This window comes from Rutidosis leptorrhynchoides, chromosome 5 (genome assembly GCF_046630445.1).
Source record: "Rutidosis leptorrhynchoides isolate AG116_Rl617_1_P2 chromosome 5, CSIRO_AGI_Rlap_v1, whole genome shotgun sequence".
NCBI lineage: Eukaryota > Viridiplantae > Streptophyta > Magnoliopsida > Asterales > Asteraceae > Rutidosis > Rutidosis leptorrhynchoides.
The window spans coordinates 196,475,149-196,501,642 of record NC_092337.1 but is presented as its reverse complement, the minus strand read 5'-3'; positions in this window follow the sequence as shown (position 1 = coordinate 196,501,642).

Genomic DNA, 26,494 nt, shown 5'->3' with positions numbered 1-26,494 from the left:
CTAAGCAACTTTCATGCACACGTTTACTTGTTGAAGTACCTTTATACTCGTGCACTCGAGGTGAGATCATAGTCCCACTTTTTACTATTTTGAACTTACTTTTGGGATGAGAAAACATAAACGATTCTTTTGAACTAAGTGAACACAAGTACAGGGAAAACAAACATTCTACATACGAGTTTGAACACAAATCCTCAATTCGATTATCATTAGTTACATCAGATGGTGTAAGCGAGAACTTATGTTATATGGCCATATGGGTTTGACAAACCCTCACTTCGGACGGTTCGCTACCGTCTACGGGTGAAATATATTTTCGGGAAACAGTGTATGTTCTAACACTATTATTACGGGGTTCAACGGACGGAATGTTAAGCTTTGATAATTGAGTGCTCATGAATATTAACTTTTAGAATGTACTATTATTCAACTTTGCAAATCTTGTGGTTCGACTTACTTTACTTTTACTCACTTACTCAAACCTATGATTTCACCAACGTTTTTGCGTTGACAGATTCTTCTATGTTTTCTCAGGTTTATACATGGCTACTTGATACATGCTTCCGCACTCTTTGATTACTTGATTGGAGTCTACCATGCATGCATACGCTAGGGATAGCATTTTTGGATTCAAACTTTTGTCTACCTACTTACGCTATTTATAGCAACTGTGGTTTCAAACTAATTATGTCGCAAGTTATTTCATTCATACGTTATAACTTTGTAAACTTAAACTTATTGTCGATCCGTTTGTTAAACTAAACTTTGTACCTTTCAAATGAACGCGACATAATTTTGGTCAAACGAGTCTCATATAGGGACTACGACCACGCAACGGGACCTAAGTTAACGACGCCGTCAATAACGGTTTTGGTCGGGTCGTTACAATAAATATTTCTATTACATATAAGTTACATTCCTAAATGAAAAGGTATTTATGTTTTACAAATATAATATTTACTTACTCATAAAACGTTTTGATTTAAAATAATATTATTAAATATACTACGAAACAATGATTTATAGAAGCAAATGACCACAACACTCAAATATATAAGTTACATTTATTATAAGATAATTTATCGATGTATGAGTTTAATTTTTGATAATGGTACGCATCACTAAACGTAAAGTGCTAGTTTCTTAAGCGTACGAAAGGTCATTTGAGAAAACCGGAACCAGGACATGAGTCGAGTAACAACGTCCATGTCATTAGAATAAAAATTACATTTTTACCATGCACGTAAATATAATATAATATATAATTAATTATATATATTAAATATATTATATATATAATAATATTATACGAGTGTCGGCTGGATCAAACAAGAGATGTGAGCTGGAATGAGCATCCATGCGATCGCATGGCATTCCCTCACACTACCCATGCGATCGCATGGTGGTGTTTAGTGGCCAATTTCTATAAAGTTCGAATGTTTGCATTTTCTGATTCATTCTAATTATCTATCTCTCGATCTCTTACAGACATATACATATATTATATATTATTAATATTATTAATATTGTTATTATTAAGATTATTATTATAATTATAAATCTTAATATTATTATTAGTAGTATTAATATTATTATTAGTATTAAAAATACTGCGACGGAGTGCTGTTCGAGTAATTTAAAAACGGGTTTTACAAGCGGGGCAGAGCTAAGGAGATTATGGGTTATAGCTATGGAGGTTATGGGTATGATTCGAGGGTATGCTCGTAAGGTCAATCTAGTGTTTTATAGTCTCCGTTACGTCTACGTACTTTCCTGCAATATTGAATCACAATATTGATATGTGAGCACTCATAACTTAACTTTTATATATTATTAGTGTATCCTTGACTAGTGCTCGAGTATATAGGATTATGCATGCTTGTACGTTTGATATTGTCGTTAGATAGGTTATGTTGAATACTAAATTAGATACGTATGTTACTGAGATAAGATATATGATATGCATGTCGTTGGAAAGTTAACAAAAAATTAAGAATTTTTCATTTAGATATCAAATGATTTCGATGAACGGATTAGAAGTTATAGTCAATTAGATTATCTATGATTTTATGTATTATTGTTAAAATGATTATTATTATTACTATCGTCGTTATTATCATCGTTATAATTATTATCTAATTATTATTATTATTATTATTATTATTATTATTATTATTATTATTATTATTATTATTATTATTATTATTATTATTATTATTATTATTATTATTATTATTATTATTATTATTATTATTATTATTATTATGATTATCATTATCGTTATTAATAAAAGGTATTATCATTAAAAATTGTTATTTTTATTATTATTACTATCTTTATTATCGTTGAGGTTATAATTAGTATTATTATTTATCATTAAAATAGTTATTAGTATTATCATTAATATTAACATAATATTTATTATTATTAGTATTATTATAATTGAAACTAATATTAGTAATATCTAATTATTATGATTACTATTATTATCATTATTATGAACGCGATATAAAAGATAACTAAAAGCTATTAACAAATTGATTAGGAAATAATGAGTATAAGTATCATGATGAAATTAAAATATTGAAAGGTATTGATTTAGATAAAAATATCGTTTTCATTATTTTTATCATTATTATTATTAAAAGTATTATTAATATTCAAACTATCATTTTTACAAAAATTATTATTTATATGAATATCATTGTTAATATAAAATATCATTATCGTTTTAATAAAAATGATCATTTTATCATAATATCATTTTTTTAGTAAATATAAATATTATTATTATTATTATTATTAGTAGAATAATAATTATTATTATTACTAAATAATACAATTTTTACGTACTATTGTTATTATGGATTCAGAGGTTCGATTTCTATGAAGATTGTATAATCGACCATCGGTGAGATGATTTTGCATTGCACGACGCATTAGCTACCGAAATGGTTCGATTTAGTAGTTAGTAACGGTGAGATGATTTTGCATTGCACGACGCATTAGCTACCATTTTAGCTACCATCGGTGAGATGATTTTGCATTGCACGACGCATTATCTACTGAAATGGTTCGATTTAGTAGTTAGTAATGGTGAGATGATTTTGCATTGCACGATGCATTAGCTACCGTTTTAGCTACCCTCGGTGAGAAATTTTTGCATTGCACGATGCATTAGCTACCGTTGTAAAATTATTTACGCTGAGAAATTTTTGCATTGCACGATGCATTAGCTACCGTTATTGAAATTATATTGTATTAACTACCACGGTGAGATGATTTTGCATTGCACGATGCATTAGCTACCGTTGGTGAGTTTGTTTTGAAAGGTTCCGGTGTTCTTCATATGAATGATTTTTACAGCAGTGAACAGACCTGCACAGATTGTTCTCGAAATATGAGTATCTTGTGGTCTATTATATTATTAGAAATGATTAATTTTGATAAACTAATGAACTCACCAACCTTTTGGTTGACACTTTAAAGCATGTTTATTCTCAGGTATTTAAGAAATTTTCCGCTGTGCATTAGCTCCTTTTAAGGATATTACTTGGAGTCATTCATGGCATATTTTGAAAGACGTTGCATTCGAGTTATTGAGTTCATATTATTATTAAGTCAATTATAGTTGGATGTGTTATGAAATGGTATGCATGCTGTCAACTTTCGATGTAAAGAAAGTTTGTCTTTTAAAAACGAATGCAATGTTTGTAAAACGTATCATATAGAGGTCAAATACCTTGCGATGTAATCAACTATTGTGAATCATTTATAATGCATATGAACGGGTCCTTTCATTTGGTATCAGAGCGGTGGTCTTAGCAAACCAGGTCTGCATTAGTGTGTCTAACTGATAGTAGTTAGGATGCATTAGTGTGTCTGGACTTCGACCGTGTCTGCATGTCAAAAGTTTTGCTTATCATTTTTGTCGAAAATTACCTGCTTATCATTCTTAGTCTAGACACATCTTATTGCATTGATTGCATGAATAGTGTATAGACAAGATTCATATCTTAGCGTATCTGCTAATTCATATCTTAGCGTATCTGTTACTGTAAACCTTGCCTGACATATTCCGTAAATTCCGCTGTAATCTACGAAATCTTTTGCTCTATATATAGATATTCTATGTGATTAGAATACCATCCGATAGCTGGAAAATCATTTCATATCAAAAAATCTTTTATTCAATCGTACGAAAAAGAATTCGTCGTTAGTTCAAGTCCCTCGGATTCCGAAATGGAATCCCACTCGAGCTCCGAAAGCAGTGTGACCGGAATGGACCAACCAATCAGCCATCATCTATCCTAGATGAATTAGGGATGGGTTCATAGCCTAGTTAGTCATTGGAGATAAGAAGAAGGTGATCCTTTCACCCACCTTATTGCCCTCTTGATGAAGAACCTGAAGCACTTACCGACGAACCTGTTCGTAATACCATTTTCTCTCTCATTTCCAGAGTATCTCGTCACGATTATATACTATCTCACATTCTAGATCTTATTCATCCACTCGTCCGAACCGACAATCACCCCGGTGTAATAGAAGAAGTAACAAGCTTCGCGCTCAGGTAGTGGCTCTAGAGAATATGGTGCAAAGGTTACAAGCACCAGCAGCAACACCGGCATCAACGGTACCACCATCAACAGTACCATCATCACCACCCACAGCAACATCCGCACCCCACACCTTAACATCACAATCGGTACCTCGAGCATCAACGTCACACACACCATAGATACCAAGAAGTACCAACAAGGACAAACGATGAAGTATTGATTCATAACTTCATTGTGGAAACATTCTACGACGATGACGTAATTTCTAAAGTTTATAGATTATCTATCCTAGCCTTAACCGTAAATAAAATGAGTTTAATTTGATATTAACTCATTAAATCTATGTTACATCTGAAGAAAATATACACATATATATTTTCATAAAGACTCTAATAAAATTCTTTTGTACAAAATATTAATTGTGAATTTTTTTAACGGGTAGGTAATACCTGAGAGATATATAAATTCACAATTAATATGTTACATTCTTCGATTATGATTCAATAAATCATCAACTATACCCACTACTTTCACAACAATATACATTCTTTTATAGAAATCAAAACAACTATTCTCATCCAAATTTGATTACGTATTCTGATTTTGATAAATCAAAATCGAAGTCAAGGTTTAACAAAAGACATCACTCTTAGATTCTTACATCTTTCAAAGTTATACTTTGACTTCAAAACTGTGCTAACACATAATTTCTATTCATAGAACCCAGAAAGAAAAAAGTATTTGTATCATTCAAAATCCTAGAACATCAAAGGTATGTTAATGATTACAACCCGTGTTCAAACCCTTCAAAATTCCTGAAGACACTTCAAACAATGAACAATTGAAATGATGATCCAACCACATATTACCACAGTCTTGTACCTGAAAAAAAAACTCTCGAAACCAAAGTTATAGTTTAACATGTACCCGCGTCAGATCCTTTGGCATTTATTAGCAAAAATAACTTTACGATTTATTTTCAAAATAGCAAATTCTGTCACAGCTCCAACAAGTCAACTTCAATTTTTCATCTGAAGTAGTCTTATTATAACCCTGATATATATACGATTACCCTTTTGTTACCGGGGAACCATTTATATTCCACCACATTAACAGTAACTTACCAGCAACTTCATTGATCTTTGACATTTTTCCGAAAAATTATTATATTTATCGAAACCTCATCATTTACTCACCCGCATCTTGTAACAAGAATTTCCATACCAATTATCGGGAATCAGCAATCAGTATTTTGAAATCTCGCAGCATTTCTACTTCAACAGTTATATATATACGTATAACGCCTATCTCCTAAACTTACATACTGCGAATGTGAAGTTTCTGAAAGACACCCCAGCCTACGAAATTAGTATTATGAAGTTTTGAAAAGGCTGATGAAGTGACAAGGACTGTAGACAACAATTATGGTCAGAAGTTTGATAATAAAGAATAGTAGATTGGAAAAGCTCAAACAAAAATTTGGTACTGGAAAACGAATTGAGCAAAGTATGAAGGAGGCTGTGGACAAATCACGAAGACTAAATCTGCCTTCAAAGAATCCAACTGATTCAGTGTCTGCTGAAGTCCTTAGCGAATACCTTGCTCCTTACTCTAAACCCTTGTGGACAATATTCTTCATCATCCTCTGATCTTAGATATTCTAAGATATCATCATATCTTTCATTATAAATATCCTCCATATTTCTAAAGATATTTTCATAACTATTCTTATCTGAAAATCATTTATCTCCTCGCGTTATCTGTATCACATCATAAAGGAAACTGTTTTAGTTTCTAAATTTTGAAACCTTCGAGTTTAAAGTATGAATGTTTTTGAAGTAGTGTTGGAAACTGAAGCATGAGTTAGTATAATATAATGACACTTGATCAACGTGATTATATTACAGTAAGTCATGTTGAGTTTTTAAATGGAACGTGATGATTCACAGATCATAACGTCATCATGTGTCATGTTACACGACTCTTGTATTCTATTTAATCTATAAAAATATTAAGAAAATATTTTCTTGATGATTCGGTCTTTTCCGAGGTATTCTAGTAATTGACCAATCAAGATCGTGCCATTATGATTCCCTTCTTAGAACATTAACTATGTTCATTTCAAAATCCATACATACAAATTCTGAACCATTATTCGCTTGACTTCAAGTCGGGAAGGGGAGATAAAAGTATGGAACTCTTGAATATAAAAGAAAATATAAAGCTCGACAACAACAAGTAAATTACAAACCGTGCATATCAATACGTATTGCCACGTAAAGACACGGGAGAATTAAAATTACTATAACCCCAAGGTAATAGTAGAAATAAATAAAATCCTTCGGTGGTAGATGAAAAAGAAGAATGACATATATGAAAGTGAAGAATTTATCAAGAATCAGTACTGGATGGAGCATATTGATGAATACTTTAAAATATGAGTTGAGGGAAAAAGAATAGAAGGTGTGTGTTGTAAGGAAACGAAGAAGGTGGATTTATAGTGAAATACCCGACAGAGAAATCGAGGTGGATTATCGCATTAAATCAAAGAGGATCATAATTTCTTTAATCGCCGAAGAATCAAATCCTATATAGATTACAAAGTTTTTCTTTAATCCGGAGATCAAACTTGATGACATTAAAAGATAAGACAAATCTCTATTTTCTCATTTCACTCTTTTACAATAGCTTCACTCACACGCTTCGAGAAATCGAATTATTTTATCCGTATTTCTCAATCATGATAAAACTCTATGTATCAGCTTACATTCGTCATAATAACATTCTTACTGTTAGTCATGACAACCTCGATCAAATTTCGGGGACGAAATTTCTTTAACAGGTAGGTACTGTGACAACCCGGAAATTTTCGACCAAATTTAGACTTTGACCTTTATATGTTTCTGACACGATAAGCAAAGTTTGTTAAGTTAAATCTCAAGAATTTTAAACTATGTTCATACGTTCATTTAACCTCGATCAAATTTCGACGATTCACAAACCATTATATAAATGAATATGATTATATATATATATATATATATATATATATATATATATATATATATATATATATATATATATATATATATATATATATATATATATATATATAGAGAGAGAGAGAGAGAGATTATGACTTGAGAATGTCAACAAAGTATTTAAACGTAAAATGCTTTACATGAACGTATTTGTTTCAATATGATTATCGACGAAATTAAAAGATAAGATCAAATGATTGAATTATCAGAAACATTGAATTATGATTACGAGTCTCTGTTGAGAGGTCCACATTGATTTGAGAAATATTTCCTTTTTAACGGTATTCGGAATAATTGGTAAAGTGATTACAAGTAAGAACAAATAGGTCAATTAACGATAACTGGACAAAGGTTAGTAGAGATTAACTTTCAACACAATGATTGCCTTGTGTCTTTTGATAAGATAATTATTAGTTTTCATAATATTGAAAACGTAATATGACATAGATGAAATCTTTTAAGAAATGAATTTGAATAGATACAATAAGTTGAAATGTTATTTGTTAGAACTAAATATATAAATAACTTGCAACGTATATTTAAAACGTGTTCATTAAATAAATATGTTTTCAAATCAGTTAAGTACACGATAGTAACACTCGCTTAGTGATGCGATTGATGATATAAACGCTAGTACCTAAATGAACCATATCTATTTAAGTTTTAAAATATAAACTTTATATGATACAATATCTTCTAATATGTAAATGATTTTAAAGTTTACTTTGAAATATAAATAATTTTTGAAAGACTAAACAATATATTACTAAATAAATATTTCTATTACATATAAGTTACATTCCTAAATGAAAAGGTATTTATGTTTTACAAATATAATATTTACTTACTCATAAAACGTTTTGATTTAAAATAATATTATTAAATATACTACGAAACATTGATTTATAGAAGCAAATGACCACAACACTCAAATATATAAGTTACATTTATTATAAGATAATTTATCGATGTATGAGTCTAATTTTTGATAATGGTACACATCACTAAACGTAAAGTGCTAGTTTCTTAAGCGTACGAAAGGTCATTCGAGAAAACCGGAACCAGGACATGAGTCGAGTAACAACGTCCATGTCATTAGAATAAAAATTACATTTTTACCATGCACATAAATATGATATAATATATAATTAATTATATAAATTAAATATATTATATATATAATAATATTATACGAGTGTCGGCAGGATCAAACAAGAGATGTGAGCTGGAATGAGCATCCATGCGATCGCATGACATTCCCTCACAATACCTATGCAATCGCATGGTGGTGTTTGGTGGCTAATTTCTATAAAGTTCGAATGTTTGCATTTTCTGATTCATTCAAATTATCTATCTCTCGATCTCTTACACACATATACATATATTATATATTATTAATATTAGTATTATTATTATTATTATTATTATTATTATTATTATTATTATTATTATTATTATTATTATTATTATTATTATTATTATTATTATTATTAAGATTATTATTATAAATCTTAATATTATTATTAGTAGTATTAATATTATTATTAGTATTAAAAATACTGCGACGGAGTGCTGTTCGAGTAATTTAAAAATGGGTTTTACGAGCGGGGCAGAGCTAAGAAAATTATGGGTTATAGCCAGGGAGGTTATGTGTATGGTTCGAGGGTATGCTCGTAAGGTCAATCTAGTGTTTTATCATCTCCGTTACGTCTACGTACTTTCCTGCAATATTGAATCACAATATTGATATGTGAGCACTCATAACTTAACTTTTATATATTATTAGTGTATCCCTGACTAGTGCTCAAGTATATAGGATTATGCATGCTTGTATGTTTGATATTTTCGTTAGATAGGTTATGTTGAATCCTAAATTAGATACGTATGTTACTGAGATAAGATATATGATATGCATGTCGTTGGAAAGCTAGCGAAAAATTAAGAACTTTTCATTTAGATATCGAATGATTTCGATGAACGAATTAGAAGTTATAGTCAATTATATTATCTATGATTTTATGTATTATTGTTAAAATGATTATTATTATTACTATCGTCGTTATAATTATTATCTAATTATTATTATTATTATTATTATTATTATTATTATTATTATTATTATTATTATTATTATTATTATTATTATTATTATTATTATTATTATTATTATTATTATTATTATCATTATCGTTATTAATAAAAGGTATTATCATTAAAAATTGTTATTTTTATTATTATTACTATCTTTATTATCGTTGAGGTTATAATTAGTATTATTATTTATCATTAAAATAGTTATTAGTATTATCATTAATATTAACATAATATTTATTATTATTAGTATTATTATAATTGAAACTAATATTAGTAACATCTAATTATTATGATTACTATTATTATCATTATTATGAACGTGATATAAAAGATGACTAAAAGCTATTAACAAATTGATTAGGAAATAATGAGTATAAGTATCATGATGAAATTAAAATATTGAAAGGTATTGATTTAGATAAAAATATCGGTTTCATTATTTTTATCATTATTATTATTAAAAGTATTATTAATATTCAAACTATCATTTTTACAAAAATTATTATTTATATGAATATCATTGTTAATATAAAATATCATTATCATTTTAATAAAAATTATCATTTTATCATAATATCATTTTTTTAGTAAATATAAATATTATTATTATTATTATTATTAGTAGAATAATAATAATTATTATTACTAAATAATACAATTTTTACGTACTATTGTTATTATCGATATTATTTTATCAAATAAATATGTGATACAAAGATATTTTACTACGTGTAATAAAATTACATTAATAATACCTATCATATTATTTTTATGATATTAAATGGACTTTATAAATTTTATTACTTAAGATATATAAAAGTATATTTTTATTATATAAATTTTAATATAAAATTTTATTTATTAATAAATGAATTATATTATTTACTCTAATAAAATCTGTTAAAAATATTTAAATATATAAAACGACTATATTTACACTATCTAATAATCATGTATAGATTTTAGAAGTTATTTTGGTCAAGATGATTTTGTTGACTTTTGCATAATAGTCTCGAGCATTAGGATTGTGATACACTACGACTTGACCTAAATTAATTAACAGATATTGACCAACATACAAATATATATACTTAATTTAGGTTCGTGAATCCAAGGCCAACCTTGCACTTGTTCAATGCCATCATACACTTAATTACTACGAAATACAATATGTGAGTTCATTTGATTCCCTTTTACTCTTTACATTTTTGGGACTGATAATACATGCGCTGTTTTTATAAATGTTTTATTAAATGCTTTTGAGATATATTTTGAACTGAGAATACGTGAACTGTTTTTATAAATGATTGACGAAATAGACACAAGTATTCAAAACTACATTCTATGATAGAATTATTTGGATTCAGAAGTTCGATTTCTATAAAGATTGTATAATCGACCATCGGTGAGATGATTTTGCATTGCACGACGCATTAGTTACCGAAATGGTTTAATTTAGTAGTTAGTAACGGTGAGATGATTTTGCATTGCACGACGCATTAGCTACCGTTTTAGCTACCATCGGTGAGATGATTTTGCATTGCACGACGCATTAGCTACTGAAATGGTTCGATTTAGTAGTTAGTAATGGTGAGATGATTTTGCATTGCACGACGCATTAGCTACCGTTTTAGCTACCCTCGGTGAGAAATTTTTGCATTGCACGATGCATTAGCTACCGGTGTAAAATTATTTACGGTGATAAATTTTTGCATTGCACGATGCATTAGCTACCGTTATTGAAATTATATTGTATTAACTACCACGGTGAGATGATTTTGAATTACACGACGCATTAGCTACCGTTGTTGAGTTTGTTTTGAAAAGTTCCGGTGTTCTTCATATGAATGATTTTTATAGCAGTGAACATACCTGCACAGATTGTTTTCGAAATATGAGTAGCTTGTGGTCTATTATATTATTAGAAATGATTAATTTTGATAAACTAATAAACTCACCAACCTTTTGGTTGACACGTTAAAGCATGTTTATTCTCAGGTATTAAAGAAATCTTACGCTGTGACGACCCGGAAATTTCCGACCAAATTTAAACTTTAATCTTTACATTATTTCGACATGATAAGCAAGGTTTGTTAAGAATTTTAAATTGTGTTCATACATTCAATTAACCTCGACCAAGTTTCAACGATTCACGAACCGATACATAAATGGATATGATTATATATATATATATATATATATATATATATATATATATATATATATATATATATATATATATATATATATATATATATATATATATATATATATATATATATATATATATATATATATACATATATATATATATTACAACTGGAAAATATTAACAAAGTATTTAACGTATAATACTTTACATGAACGTATTTGTTTCAATATGTTTATCGATGGAATTAGAAGATAATATCAAATGATTGTTTTATCAGATACATTGTATGATTACGAGTCTCTGTTGAGAGGTCCACTTTGATTTAGGAAACCTTTCTTTTTAACGGTATTCGGAATAATTGGTAAAGTGAATTACAAGTAAGAACAAAAGTGTCAATTAACGGGAACTAGACAAGGGTTAGTGGAGACTCCTGTTTGATTTTCAATACATGCCTTACAATAATTTTTCTCGTAACTATTGATAGGTTAATTACTAGGCTTTAATGATTTTTTATCATGAAGAGTAAATAATTGAGTTAATGTTCTTCGGCAAGATAAAACCATTTTTCATGTTAAGATGATTTCATACGTACATTTATCCATTTGACCTAACCCTACAACTCTTGAATAAACTGTAAGTTAATAACTTGAAACCCGTTATGATTTATATATTATTTTACTTTCTTAAGTAAAAACGTTTTTCGACATAATAGAACTAGATTATTAATGTATATGTTTAAATAACGTAAGTTGGAATATTAGTTGTTAGATATACGAATAACTTGCAACATACCTTAAAACGTGTTCATTAAATATATATGTTTTTCAAATTAATTAACTACACGATAGTAACACTTACTTGGTGATGCAATTGATATTTAAAACGTTACTGCATAAATGAATCGTATCTATTTAAGTTTTAAAGTATAAACGATACTTGTTATACTATTTTCTAAACGAAAGTTAAAACGAATTTCGAAATATAATTAGTTTTGAAAAACTATATATTATATTAAGTAAATAGTTCAAACTTATATTTTGAAATAAAAATAAAATATATATATATATTTATATATATATATATATATATATATATATATATATATATATATATATATATATATATATATTTTTTAACTTAGTCATAAAATATCCTGATTTAAAATAATATATTTTGATAAACAGTGAGCCCCTGATTTATAGAAGCAAATGACCACAACGCTCAAATATATAAGTTACATTTCTTATAATATGTTTCATCGACGTTTAAGTCTAATTTTTGTAAAACGTACCCGTCGCGTAACGAAAAGTGTTAGTTTTTTTAAGCGTACGAAAGGTCGTTCGAGAAACCGGAACCAAGACATGAGTCGAGTGACAACGTCCATGTCATTTGTGTAAAAATTACTTTTTTACCATGAACGTAAATATAATATAATATATATAATAATAATAAAAGTGTCGGCATCGAGATTCAAGTGCTTATGACCTGGGAAAAACCTCATGCAATCGCGTGGGTTCCCCTCACACTCTCATGCGATTGCATGAGGAAGATGGTGAGGCCACATCCCTTTAAAAGTCGAACGTACTCCTTTTCCTGATTCATTTTTTCTCTGCATCTATCTACTTCTATATATTACTTCGTATTACTTATTATATTTATTTTAGTATTTATTAATATTATTAAGGATTGATTATTAATCTCATGATATAAATATTAGTAGCAATATTATTAGTAATATACATAAAATACTACGACGAAGTGCTGCTCGCGTAATTTCAAAAATGAGTTTTTTGAGTAGGATAGGGCTAAAGAAATTATGGGTTATAGCTATGGAGATTATGGGTATGGATCATGGGTATGCTCATGAGGTCAACCTAGTGTTTATCGTCTCCGTTGCGTCTACGTACCTTTTCTGCAATATTGAATCTCAATATTGATACGTAAGCACTCATAATTTAATTTTTACATATTAATAGTGTATCCCTGACTAGTGCTCGAGTATATAGGATTATGCATGCTTGTACTTTTGATATTGCCGTTAGATAGGTTATGTTAAATCTTGAATAAGTTACATATGCGGTTGAGATAAGGTATAAGATATGCATGTCGTTGGAAAGCTAGCGAAAAATTAAGAACTTTTCATTTAGATATCGAATGGTTTCGATGAACGGATTAGAAGTTATATTCAATTGAAATTTGGTATTATTATTAAAAATGATTATTATTATCGTCGTCATTATCGTCGTTATAATTTTTATCTAATTATTATTATTATTATTATTATAATAATAATTATTATTATTATTATTATTATTATTATAATAATAATAATAATAATTATTATTATTATTATTATTATTATTATTATTATCAATAAAAAGTATTATCATTAAAAACTGTTATTTTTATTATTATTACTATCGTTATTATCGTTAAAGTTATAATTAAGTATTATCATTAATATTATCAGAATATTTATTATCATTAGTATTATTATAATTAAAAACTAATATTAGTAACACCTAATTATTATTATTACTATTATTATCATTAACATGAACGCGATATAAAAGACGATTAAAAGCTATTAAACGAATCGATTAGGAAATAATGAGTATGAGTATCATAATGAAATTAAAATATTGTAAGATATTGATTTAGATAAAATTACAGTTCTTATTTTTATTATTACTATTATTATTAAAAGTATCATTAGTATTAAAACTATCATTTTAACGAAAATTATCATTTTAATAGAAATGTCATTGTTATTATAAAATATCATTATTATTATCATTTTAAATAGAGTTATTATTTTAAAGTTAATATTAAAAGTATTGTAAATATTAAAGTTATCATAATTAGAATTATCGTTTTATCATAATATCACTTTTAGTAAATATAAATATTGATATTTTTATTAATAGAATAATAATAATTATTATTACAAATTAATACAACTTTTACTTATTATTATTATCAATGTTATTTTATCAAATAAATATGTAATACAAAGATATTTTATTATACATAATATATTTACATTAATAATACCTATCGTTATATTAAATAAACTTTATAAATTTTATTACTTAAGATATATAAAAGTATACTTTTATCATATATAAATTTTAAATATAAATTTTTATTAACGAATGACTTTTATAATTTACTTTCATAAAACCAGTTAAAAATATTAAATATATATAAAACGACGATATTTAAGTTATATGATAATCATGTATGGATTTTGGAAATCATTTTGGGTCAAGTTGACTTTTTGTTGACTGTCGCATATTAGTCTCGAGCATTAGGATTGTGATATACTATGACCTGACCTAATTTGTTAGACAAATATTGACCAACATATAAATATATATAATTAATATAGGTTTGTGAATCCGAGGCCAACCTTGCACTTGTTCAATGACTTAATATGTATTTTTACTACGAAATACAGTATGGTGAGTTTCATTTGCCTTTTCACCCTTTACATTTTTGGGCTGAGAATACATGCGCACTTTTATAAATGTTTGACGAAATAGACACAAGTAATTGAAACTACATTCTATGGTTGGATGATCGAAGCTGAATATGCCCCTTTTTGCTTGGTAGCCTAAGAATTAGTAAACCGATCTACTAATTGACGCGAATCCTAAAGATAGATCTATTGGGCCTAACAAACCCCATCTAAAGTACCGGATGCTTTAGTACTTCGAATTCGTTTTTATCATGTCTGATGGATGTCCCAGAATGATAGGGGATATTCTTATATGCATCTTGTTAATGTCGGTTACCAGGTGTTCAATCCATATGAATAATTTTTGTCTCTATGCATGGGACGTATATTTATGAGAAATGAAAATAAAAATCTTGTGGTCTATTAAAATGATGGAAATGATTATTTATGTTAAACTAATGAACTCACCAACCTTTTGGTTGACACTTTAAAGCATGTTTATTCTCATGTATTAAAGAAATCTTCCTCTATGTATTAGCTCATTTTAAGTATATTATTGGGAGTCATTCATGGCATATTTCGAAAGACGTTGCATTCGAGTCGTTGAGTTCATCAAGATTATTATTAGGTCAATTATAGTTGAATGTATTATGAAATGGTATGCATGCCATCAACTTTCATTGTAAAGAAAGTTTGTCTTTTAAAAACGAATGCAATGTTTGTAGAATGTATCATATAGAGGTCAATTACCTCGCGATGTAATCATATGTTATTGTATTCGTTCTTATGGATTAGGACGGGTCTTTACATATGGTATCAGAGCTGGTATAACCGCGTCCATGTGCGGCGGGTTAGTTGTAAATGAGGTTCTCACAGTGTGACCTGTGGCAAAGCATTGACTCTTACTCCTTGCGATCCCTTACGAGGGTTGGCAGTAGCCGAGAGGCAGGCCCTAAAATCAGTATCTGAGGTACACTCAGTGGTCGCTGGATAGTTAAGGCACTGGGTGGGACAGTGGTTGTCCCCACATGAATTACATGTGGTATCAGAGCGGTGGTCTTAGCGAACCAGGTCTGCATTAGTGTGTCTAACTGATAGTCATTAGGATACATTAGTGAGTCTGGACTTTGACCGTGTCTGCATGTCAAAAGTTTTTCTTATCATTTTTTGTCAGAAATTACCTGCTTATCATTCTTAGTCTAGATACATCTTATTGCATTGACTGCATAAATAGTGTATAGACAAAAATTCATATCTTAGCGTATCTGCTAAATCATATCTTAGCGTATCTGTTACTGTAAACTTTGCCTGACACATTCCGTAAATTCCTCTGTAATCTACGAAATCTTTTGCTCTATATATATATAGATATTCTATGTAATTAGAATACCATCCGATAGCCAGAAAATCATTTCATATCGAAAAATCCTTTATTCAATTGTACGAAATGGAATTCGTCATTAGTTCAAGTCCCTCGGATTCCGAAATGGAATCCCACTCAAGCACCGAAAGTAGTGTGACCGGAATGGATCAACCAATTAGCCATCATCTATTCTGGATGAATTGGGGATGGGTTCGTAGCCTCCATCATTGGAGACAAGAAGAAGGTGATCCCTTCCATCCACCCCATTACCCTCTTGGCGAAGAACCTGAAGCACTTACTGGTGAACCTGGCCGAAACACCATTTTCTCTCTTATTTCCAGAGTATCCCGTCACGATTATATACTACATCAAATTTTAGATTTTATTTATCCGCTCGTCCGAACCGACAATCACCCCAGTGTAATAGAAGAAGTCAACGAGCTTCGCGCTCGGGTTAGTGGCTTTGAAGAATATGGTGCAAAGGTTACAAACACCAGCAGCAGCACCAACAGCATAACTAGTACCACTATCAGTAACACTAACAGTACCATAGTATCACCAACACTGTCAGTACCATCAGCAGCATCAGAATCAGCAGCACTTATAACATCACAAACTCCGTCAGTTCAAGAATCACTGTGGACATCATTACGAATCAATAACGCGTATATTGTATCAACGAGTTATAAAGAATTAACTCATTCCCTCTGAAGAAATTATATGTATATTTTATATATATATATATATATATATATATATATATATATATATATATATATATATATATATATATATATATATATATATATATATATATATATATATATATAAATTTTGAGATAAAAATAAATATTTTCGTACTAAGCTATTGTGTGTGAATCTTAACTACTCGGTTAATTCATATTACAAATATGCAATGATGTACATTCTTTGTCAATAACTTCACTATCGTTAACCATAATCTCTGTTTCAACTCAATGAATTCCGTTTCATAATAATCCAAGTGTATTATTCTATTATATGTTTGATTTTACATTTTCGATATACTCGAGACTTTTTAAGAAACATCATTCGTACCTTACGAAATTCACAAGAATTTTGCGAACCAAACATCATACATCAACAAATAACGAAGTATCGATTCATAATTTCAATTACATTGAAGAAATACTCCTTAAAAGTTATGTAATTTCTAAAGTCTAGGGATTATTCAATTCTAGTTTCAATCTTAAATCAAAAGAGTTTGATATTAACTCATTACATCTATGTTTCATCTAAAGAAAATATAAATATATATATATTTTCATAAAGACTGTAATAAAATTCTTTTATACAAAATATTAATTGTGAAATTTTTTTTAACGGGTAGGTAATACCCGAGAGATATATAAATTCACAATTAATATGGTACATTCTTCGAATCTGATCCAGCAAATCATCCATTATACTTCCTACTTTCACAACAATACACATTCTTTCATAAAAATCAAAATAACCATACTCATTCAAATTCAATTACATATTCTGATTTTGAAATCGCAGAGTTCAATTCGAGATATAATCGGTATCATCCCTCTTAGATTCCTAAATCTTTCAAAGCTATACTTTAACTTCAAAACTGTGTTAGAACATCATATGTATATTAACGATTACAATCTGCATTCAAACCCTCCGAAATTCCTAAAGACACTTCAAATAATGAGCAATCGAGATGATGATCCAACCACATGTTACCCACAGTTATGCACCTGAAAAACTCTCGAAACCAAATCCTAGTTTAACACGGACCCTTAACAGATCCTTTGGAATTTATTAGCAAAAATAACCTTACGATTTTCTTTCAAAATAGCAAATTTTGTCACAGCTCCAACAAGTCAATTTCGACTTTTCAGTAAGACTAATCTTATTATAATCTTGAGATATACACCATCGTTACCGGGGAACCTTTTACATTCCACCACATTATCAGCAGATGTACCAGCAACTTCATTACCCTTTGACTTTAGTCTCTCCGAAAAGTCATTATAGTTATTGAAACCCCATCATTTACTCATCCGCACCTAAAACGAGAATTGCCCTACTAATTACCGAGAAATCAGCAATCAGTATTTTGAAATCTCGCAACATGTCTACATCAACAGTTATATATATACACATATAACGTCAATCTCCAGGACTTACATACTTCGAATGTGAAGTTTCTGAAAAACACCTCAATCTACGAATTAGATCTCCGAATTTTGGAAAAGCTGAATGAAGCAGTAGAAACTGTTGACAATCATAACAGTCAAAAGTTTGTTGATAAAAAAATAGTGTATTGGCAAAGCTCAGAAAAAGAGAAGTTTTGGAACTGGAAAACGGATTGAGCAAAGTATGAAGGAGGCTGTGGACAAATCACAAAGGCTGAATCAGCCTTCAAAGGATCCAAATGATTCAGTATCTGCTGAAGTCATTAACGAATACCTTGCTCCTGACTCTAAACCCCTGCAAACAATACCCTTCATCATCCTCTGATATTACAAATTATAAGATATCATCGTATCTTTCATTATAAATATCCTCCATATTTTTGAAGATATTTCCATAATTATTCTTATCTGAAATCATTTACCTCTTCGCGCTATCTGTATTACATCATAAAAGAAACTATTTTAGTTTCTGAATTCTGAAACCCTCAAGTTTAAAATAAGAATGTTTTTGAAGTAGTGTTGAGAACTGATGCATGAGTTAGTATAATATAATGACACTTGATCAACGTGATTATATTACAGTAATTCATGCTGAGTTTCATTCATGATGATTCACAGACCATACCATCATCATGTTCCATGTTACACGACTTTTATATTCTACTTAATCTCTAAAAATATCAAGAAAATATTTTCTTGATGATTCGATCTTTTCCGAGGTATTCTGCTAATTTGACAAATCAAGATCGTGCCATTACGATTTCCTTCTTAGAACATTAACAATGTTTATTCCGAAATTTTTATCTGCGAGTTATGGACCATTATAAGTGGTACTTACTCGCAAGAAGAAGAAACGAAAGGACAAAGCTCCGAAACAGAAATTGGGATATAAATCGCAGTAAATAAAAGAGAGCATTAATTGGAGATGACAATGATTATAGAAGACAGAATCAGGGACATCGAAATATAAGGGAAGATATAAAACCCAACAACCACCCAGAAATTATAAACCGTATATGTCGATGCATATAGCAATATAATGACACGGGAGAACTAGAAACACTATAAACCCAAGAGTATAGTAGAAGTAAATAGATTCTTCCGGCGGTAGATGAAAAAGAAGAATTACCGATATGAAAGTTAGAAGTATATCGAGAATCAGAACTGGATGGAGCATATTGACGAATACTTTAAAATATGAGTTGAGGGAGAAATAACAGAAGGTGTGAGTTGTAAGAAAACGAAGGAGGTGGATTTATAGGAAAATCTCCGACAAAGCAATCAAAATGGATGATCGCATTTAAAGCGGATCCTAATTTCCTTAATCAAATCTTGTTACTAAGATTTTCTCCAAATCTCTTGAACTTCGGAAATCAACCTGTCTATGTCAAAAGATATGACGAAACTTTACCTTTCTCATTTCACTCTTTTACGATAGTTTCACTAATACTCTTCGCGTAATCAAATTGTTTTATCCATATTACTCAATAAAGATAAAAATCTATTTATCGACCTATATTCATCATAAAAACATTTTTATGGTTAGTCATAACGACCACGATCAAATTTCGGGACGAAATTTCTTTAACGGGTAGGTACTGTGACGACCCGGAAATTTCTGACCAAATTTAAACTTTAATCTTTACATTATTCTGACACGATAAGCATAGTTTGTTAAGAATTTTAAACTGTGTTCATACATTCAATTAACCTCGACCAAGTTTCAACGATTCACGAACCAATACATAAATGGATATGATTATATATATATATGAATACACACACACACACACACACACACATATATATATATATATATATATATATATATATATATATATATATATATATATATATATATATATATATATATATATATATATATATATATTATAACTTGAAAATATTAACAAAGTATTAAACGTATAATACTTTACATGAACGTATTTGTTTTAAAATGTTTATCGACGGAATTAGAAGATAATATTAAATGATTGATTTATCAGATACATTGTATGATTAGGAGTCTCTGTTGAGAGGTCCACTTTGATTTAGGAAACCTTTGTTTTTAACGGTATTCGGAATAATTGGTAAAGAGAATTACAAGTAAGAACAAAAGTGTCAATTAACGGGAACTAGAAAAGGGTTAGTGGAGACTCCTGTTTGATTTTCAATACATGCCTTACAATAATTTTTCTCGTAACTATTGATAGGTTAATTACTAGGCTTTAATGATATTTTATCATGAAGAGTAAATAATTGAGTTAATGTTCGTCGGCAAGATAAATCCATTTGTCATGTTAAGATGATTTTATACGTACATTTATCCATTTGACCTAACCCTATAACTCTTGAATAAACTGTAAGTTCATAACTTGAAACCTATTATGATTTATATATTATTTTACTTTCTTAAGTAAAAACGTTTTTCGACATAATAGAACTAGATTATTAATGTATATGTTTAAATAATGTAAGTTGGAATATTAGTTTTTAGATATATGAATAACTTGCAACATACATTAAAATGTGTTCATTAAATATATATGTTTTTCAAATTAATTAAGTACACGATAGTAACACTCACTTGGTGATGCGATTGATATTTAAAACGTTAGTGCATAAATGAATCGTATCTATTTAAGTTTTAAAGTATAAATGATACGTGTTATAATATTTTCTAAACGAAAGTTAAAACGAATTTTGAGATATAATTAGTTTTGAAAAACTATATATTATACTAAGTAAATAGTTCAAACTTATATTTTGAAATAAATAAATAAATAAATAAATATATATATATATATATATATATATATATATATATATATATATATATATATATATATATATATATATATATATATATATATATATATATATATATATATATATATATTAACTTAGTCATAAAAGATCCTGATTTAAAATAATATATTTTGATAAACAGTGAGCCCCTGATTTATAGAAGCAAATGACCACAACGCTCAAATATATAAGTTACATTTCTTATAATATGTTTCATCGACGTTTAAGTCTAATTTTTGTAAAAGGTACCTGTCGCGTAACGAAAAGTGTTAGTTTTCTAAGCGTACGAAAGGTCGTTCGAGAAACCGGAACCAAGACATGAGTCAAGTGACAACGTCCGTGTCATTTGTGTAAAAATTACTTTTTTACCATGAACGTAAATATAATATAATATATAAGTAATTATATAAATTAAATATAATATATATATAATAATAATAAAAGAGTCGGCAGCGAGATTCAAGTGCTTATGAGCTGGGAAAGGACCTCATGCAATCGCATGGGTTCCCCCTCACACTCTCATGCAATTGCATGAGGAAGATGGTGAGGCCACATCCCTTTAAAAGTCGAACGTACTCCTTTTCCTGATTCATTTTTTTTCTCTGCATCTATCTACTTCTATATATTACTCCGTATTACTTATTATATTTATTTTATTATTTATTGATATTATTAAGGATTGATTATTAATCTCATGATATCAATATTGGTAGCAATATTATTAGTAATATACATAAAATACTACGACGAAGTGCTGCTCGCGTGAATTCGAAAATGAGTTTTTCGAGTAGGATAGGGCTAAGGAAATTATGGGTTATAGCTATGGAGGTTATGGGTATGGATCATGGGTATTCTCGTGAGGTCAACCTAGTGTTTATCGTCTCCGTTGTGTCTACGTACCTTTCCTACAATATTGAATCTCAATATTGATACGCAAGCACTCATAATTTAATTTTTACATATTAATATTGTATCCCTGACTAGTGCTCGAGTATTATGATTACTATTATTATCATTAACATGAACGCGATATAAAAGACGATTAAAAGCTATTAAACGAATCGATTAGGAAATAATGAGTATGAGTATCATGATGAAATTAAAATATTGTAAGTATTGTAAATATTAAAGTTATCATAATTAGAATTATCGTTTTATCATAATATCACTTTTAGTAAGTATAAATATTGATATTTTTATTAATAGAATAATAATAATTATTATTACAAAATAATACAACTTTTACTTATTATTATTATCAATGTTATTTTATCAAATAAATATGGAATACAAAGATATTTTATTATACGTAATATATTTACATTAATAATACCTATCGTTATATTAAATGAACTTTATAAATTTTATTACTTAAGATATATAAAAGTATACTTTTATCATATATAAATTTTAAATATAAATTTTTATTAACGACTGACTTTTATAATTTACTTTCATAAAACCTGTTAAAAATATTAAATATATATATAAAACGACGATATTTAAGTTATTTGATAATCACGTATGGATTTTGGAAATTATTTTGGGTCAAGTTGACTTTTTGTTGACTGTCGCATATTAGTCTCGAGCATTAGGATTGTGATATACTATGACCTGACCTAATTTGTTAGATAAATATTGACCAACATATAAATATATATAATTAATATAGGTTCGTGAATCTGAGGCAAACCTTGCACTTGTTCAATGACGTAATATGTATTTTTACTACGAAATACAATATGGCGAGTTTAATTTGCCTTTTTACTCTTTACATTTTTAGGCTGAGAATTCATGCGCAACTTTTATAAATGTTTGACGAAATAGACACAAGTAATTAAAACTACATTCTATGGTTGAATGATCGAAGCCGAATATGCCCCTTTTTGCTTGGTAGCCTAAGAATTAGTAAACCGATCTACTAATTGACGCGAATCCTAAAGATAGATCTATTAGGCCTAACAAACCCCATCCAAATTACCGGATGCTTTAGTACTTCGAATTCTTTTTTATCATGTCCGATGGATGCCCCGGAATGATAGGGGATATTCTTATATGCATCTTGTTAATGTCTGTTACCAGGTGTTCAATCCATATGAATGATTTTTGTCTCTATGCATGGGACATATATTTATGAGAAATGAAAATGAAAATCTTGTGGTCTATTAAAATGATGAAAATGATTATTTATGTTAAACTAATAAACTCACCAACCTTTTGGTTGACACTTTAAAGCATGTTTATTCTCAGGTATTAAAGAAATCTTCCACTATGCATTAGCTCATTTTAAGGATATTATTGGGAGTCATTCATGGCATATTTCTAAAGACATTGCATTCGAGTCGTTGAGTTCATCAAGATTATTATTAGGTCAATTATAGTTGAATGTATTATGAATTGGTATGCATGCCGTCAACTTTCATTGTAAAGAAAGTTTGTCTTTTAAAAACGAATGCAATGTTTGTAGAATGTATCATATAGAGGTCAATTACCTCGCGATGTAATCATATGTTATTGTATTCATTCTTATAGATTAGGACGGGTCTTCACATCCGCTGTGCATTAGCTCATTTTAAGGATATTACTTGGAGTCATTCATGGCATATTTCGAAAGACGTTGCATTTGAGTCGTTGAGTTCATCAAGATTATTATTAAGTCAATTATAGTTGGATGTATTATGAAATGGTATGCATGCTATCAACTTTCGATGTAAAGAAAGTTTGTCTTTTAAAAACGAATGCATGTTTGTAAAACGTATCATATAGAGGTCAAATACGTCGCGATGTAATCAACCATTGTGAATCGTTTATAATGTATATGAACGGGTCCTTTCAGTTGGTATCAAAATGGTGGGCTTAGGGAACCAGGTCTGCATTAGTGTGTCTAACTGATAGTTGTTAGGATGCATTAGTGAGTCTGGACTTCAACCGTGTCTGCATGTCAAAAGTTTTGCTTATCATTTTTGTCGAAAATTACCTGCTTATCATTCTTAGTCTAGACACATCTTATTGCATTGATTGCATGAATAGTGTATAGACAAAATTCATATCTTAGCGTATCTGCTAATTCATATCTTAGCGTATCTGTTATTGTAAACCTTGCCTTACATATTTCGTAAATTCCTCCGTAATCTACGAAATTTTTTGCTCTATATATATAGATATTCTATGTGATTAGAATACCATCCGATAGCTGGAAAATCATTTCATATCAAAAAATCCTTTATTCAATCGTACAAAATGGAATTCGTCGTTAGTTCAAGTCCCTCAGATTCCGAAATGGAATCCCACTCGAGCTTCGAAAGCAGTGTGACCGGAATGGACCAACCAATCAGCCATCATCTATTCTGGATGAATTGGGGATGGGTTCGTAGCCTACTTAGTCATTGGAGATAAGAAGAAGATGATCCCTTTCACCCACCTTATTGCCCTCTTGACGAAGAACCTGAAGCACTTACCGGCGAACCTGTTCGTAATACCATTTTCTCTCTCATTTCCAGAGTATCTCGTCACGATTATATACTATCTCACATTCTAGATCTTATTCATCCACTCGTCCGAACCGACAATACCCCGGTGTAATAGAAGAAGTCAACGAGCTTCGCTCTCAGGTAGTGGCTTTAGAGAATATGGTGCAAATGTTACAAGCACCAGCAGCAACACCGACATCAACGGTACCACCATCAACAATATCAACAGTACCATCACCACCACCAACAGCAACATCCGCACCCCACACCTTAACATCATAATCGGTACCTCGAGCATCAACGTCACACACACCATAGATACCAAGAAGTACCAACAACAACAAACGATGAAGTATTGATTCATACCTTCATTGTGGAAACATTCTACCACGATTACGTAATTTCTAAAGTTTAGAGATTATCTATCCTAGCCGTAACTGTAAATCAAATGAGTTTAATTTGATATTAACTCATTAAATCTATGTTACATCTGAAGAAAATATACACATATATATTTTCATAAAGACTGTAATAAAATTCTTTTGTACAAAATATTAATTGTGAATTTTTTTTAACGGGTAGGTAATACCAGAGAGATATATAAATTCACAATTAATATGTTACATTCTTCAATTATGATTCAACAAATCATTAACTATACCCACTACTTTCACAACTATATACATTCTTTTATAGAAATTAAAACAACTATTCTCATCCAAATTTGATTACGTATTCTGATTTTGGCAAATCAAAATCCAAGTCAAGGTTTAACAAAATACATCACTCTTAGATTCTTACATCTTTTAAAGTTATACTTTGACTTCAAAAATGTGCTAAAACATCATTTCTATTCATAGAACCCAGGAAAAAAAAATTTGTATCATTCAAAATCCTAGAACATCATAGGTATATTAACGATTACAACCCGTGTTCAAACCCTTCGAAATTCCTGAAGACACTTCAAACAATGAACAATCGAAATGATGATCCAACCACATATTACCACAGTCTTGTACCTGAAAAAAAAACTCTCGAAACTAAAGTTATAGTTTAACACGTACCCGCGTCAGATCCTTTGGCATTTATTAGCAAAAATAACTTTACGATTTCTTTTCAAAATAGCAAATTCTGTCACAGCTCCAATGGAATGTCCCGTTTATAATAATTATAAACGTTTCATATTAATTGATTTCGTTGCGAGGTTTTGACCTCTATATGAGACGTTTTTCAAAGACTGCATTCGATTTTTGAAACAAACCATAACCTTTATATTTACAATAAAGGTTTAAAATATTATGAAGATTATCAAATAATGATAATCTAAAATGTACCGTTTTCACTCGACCATTACA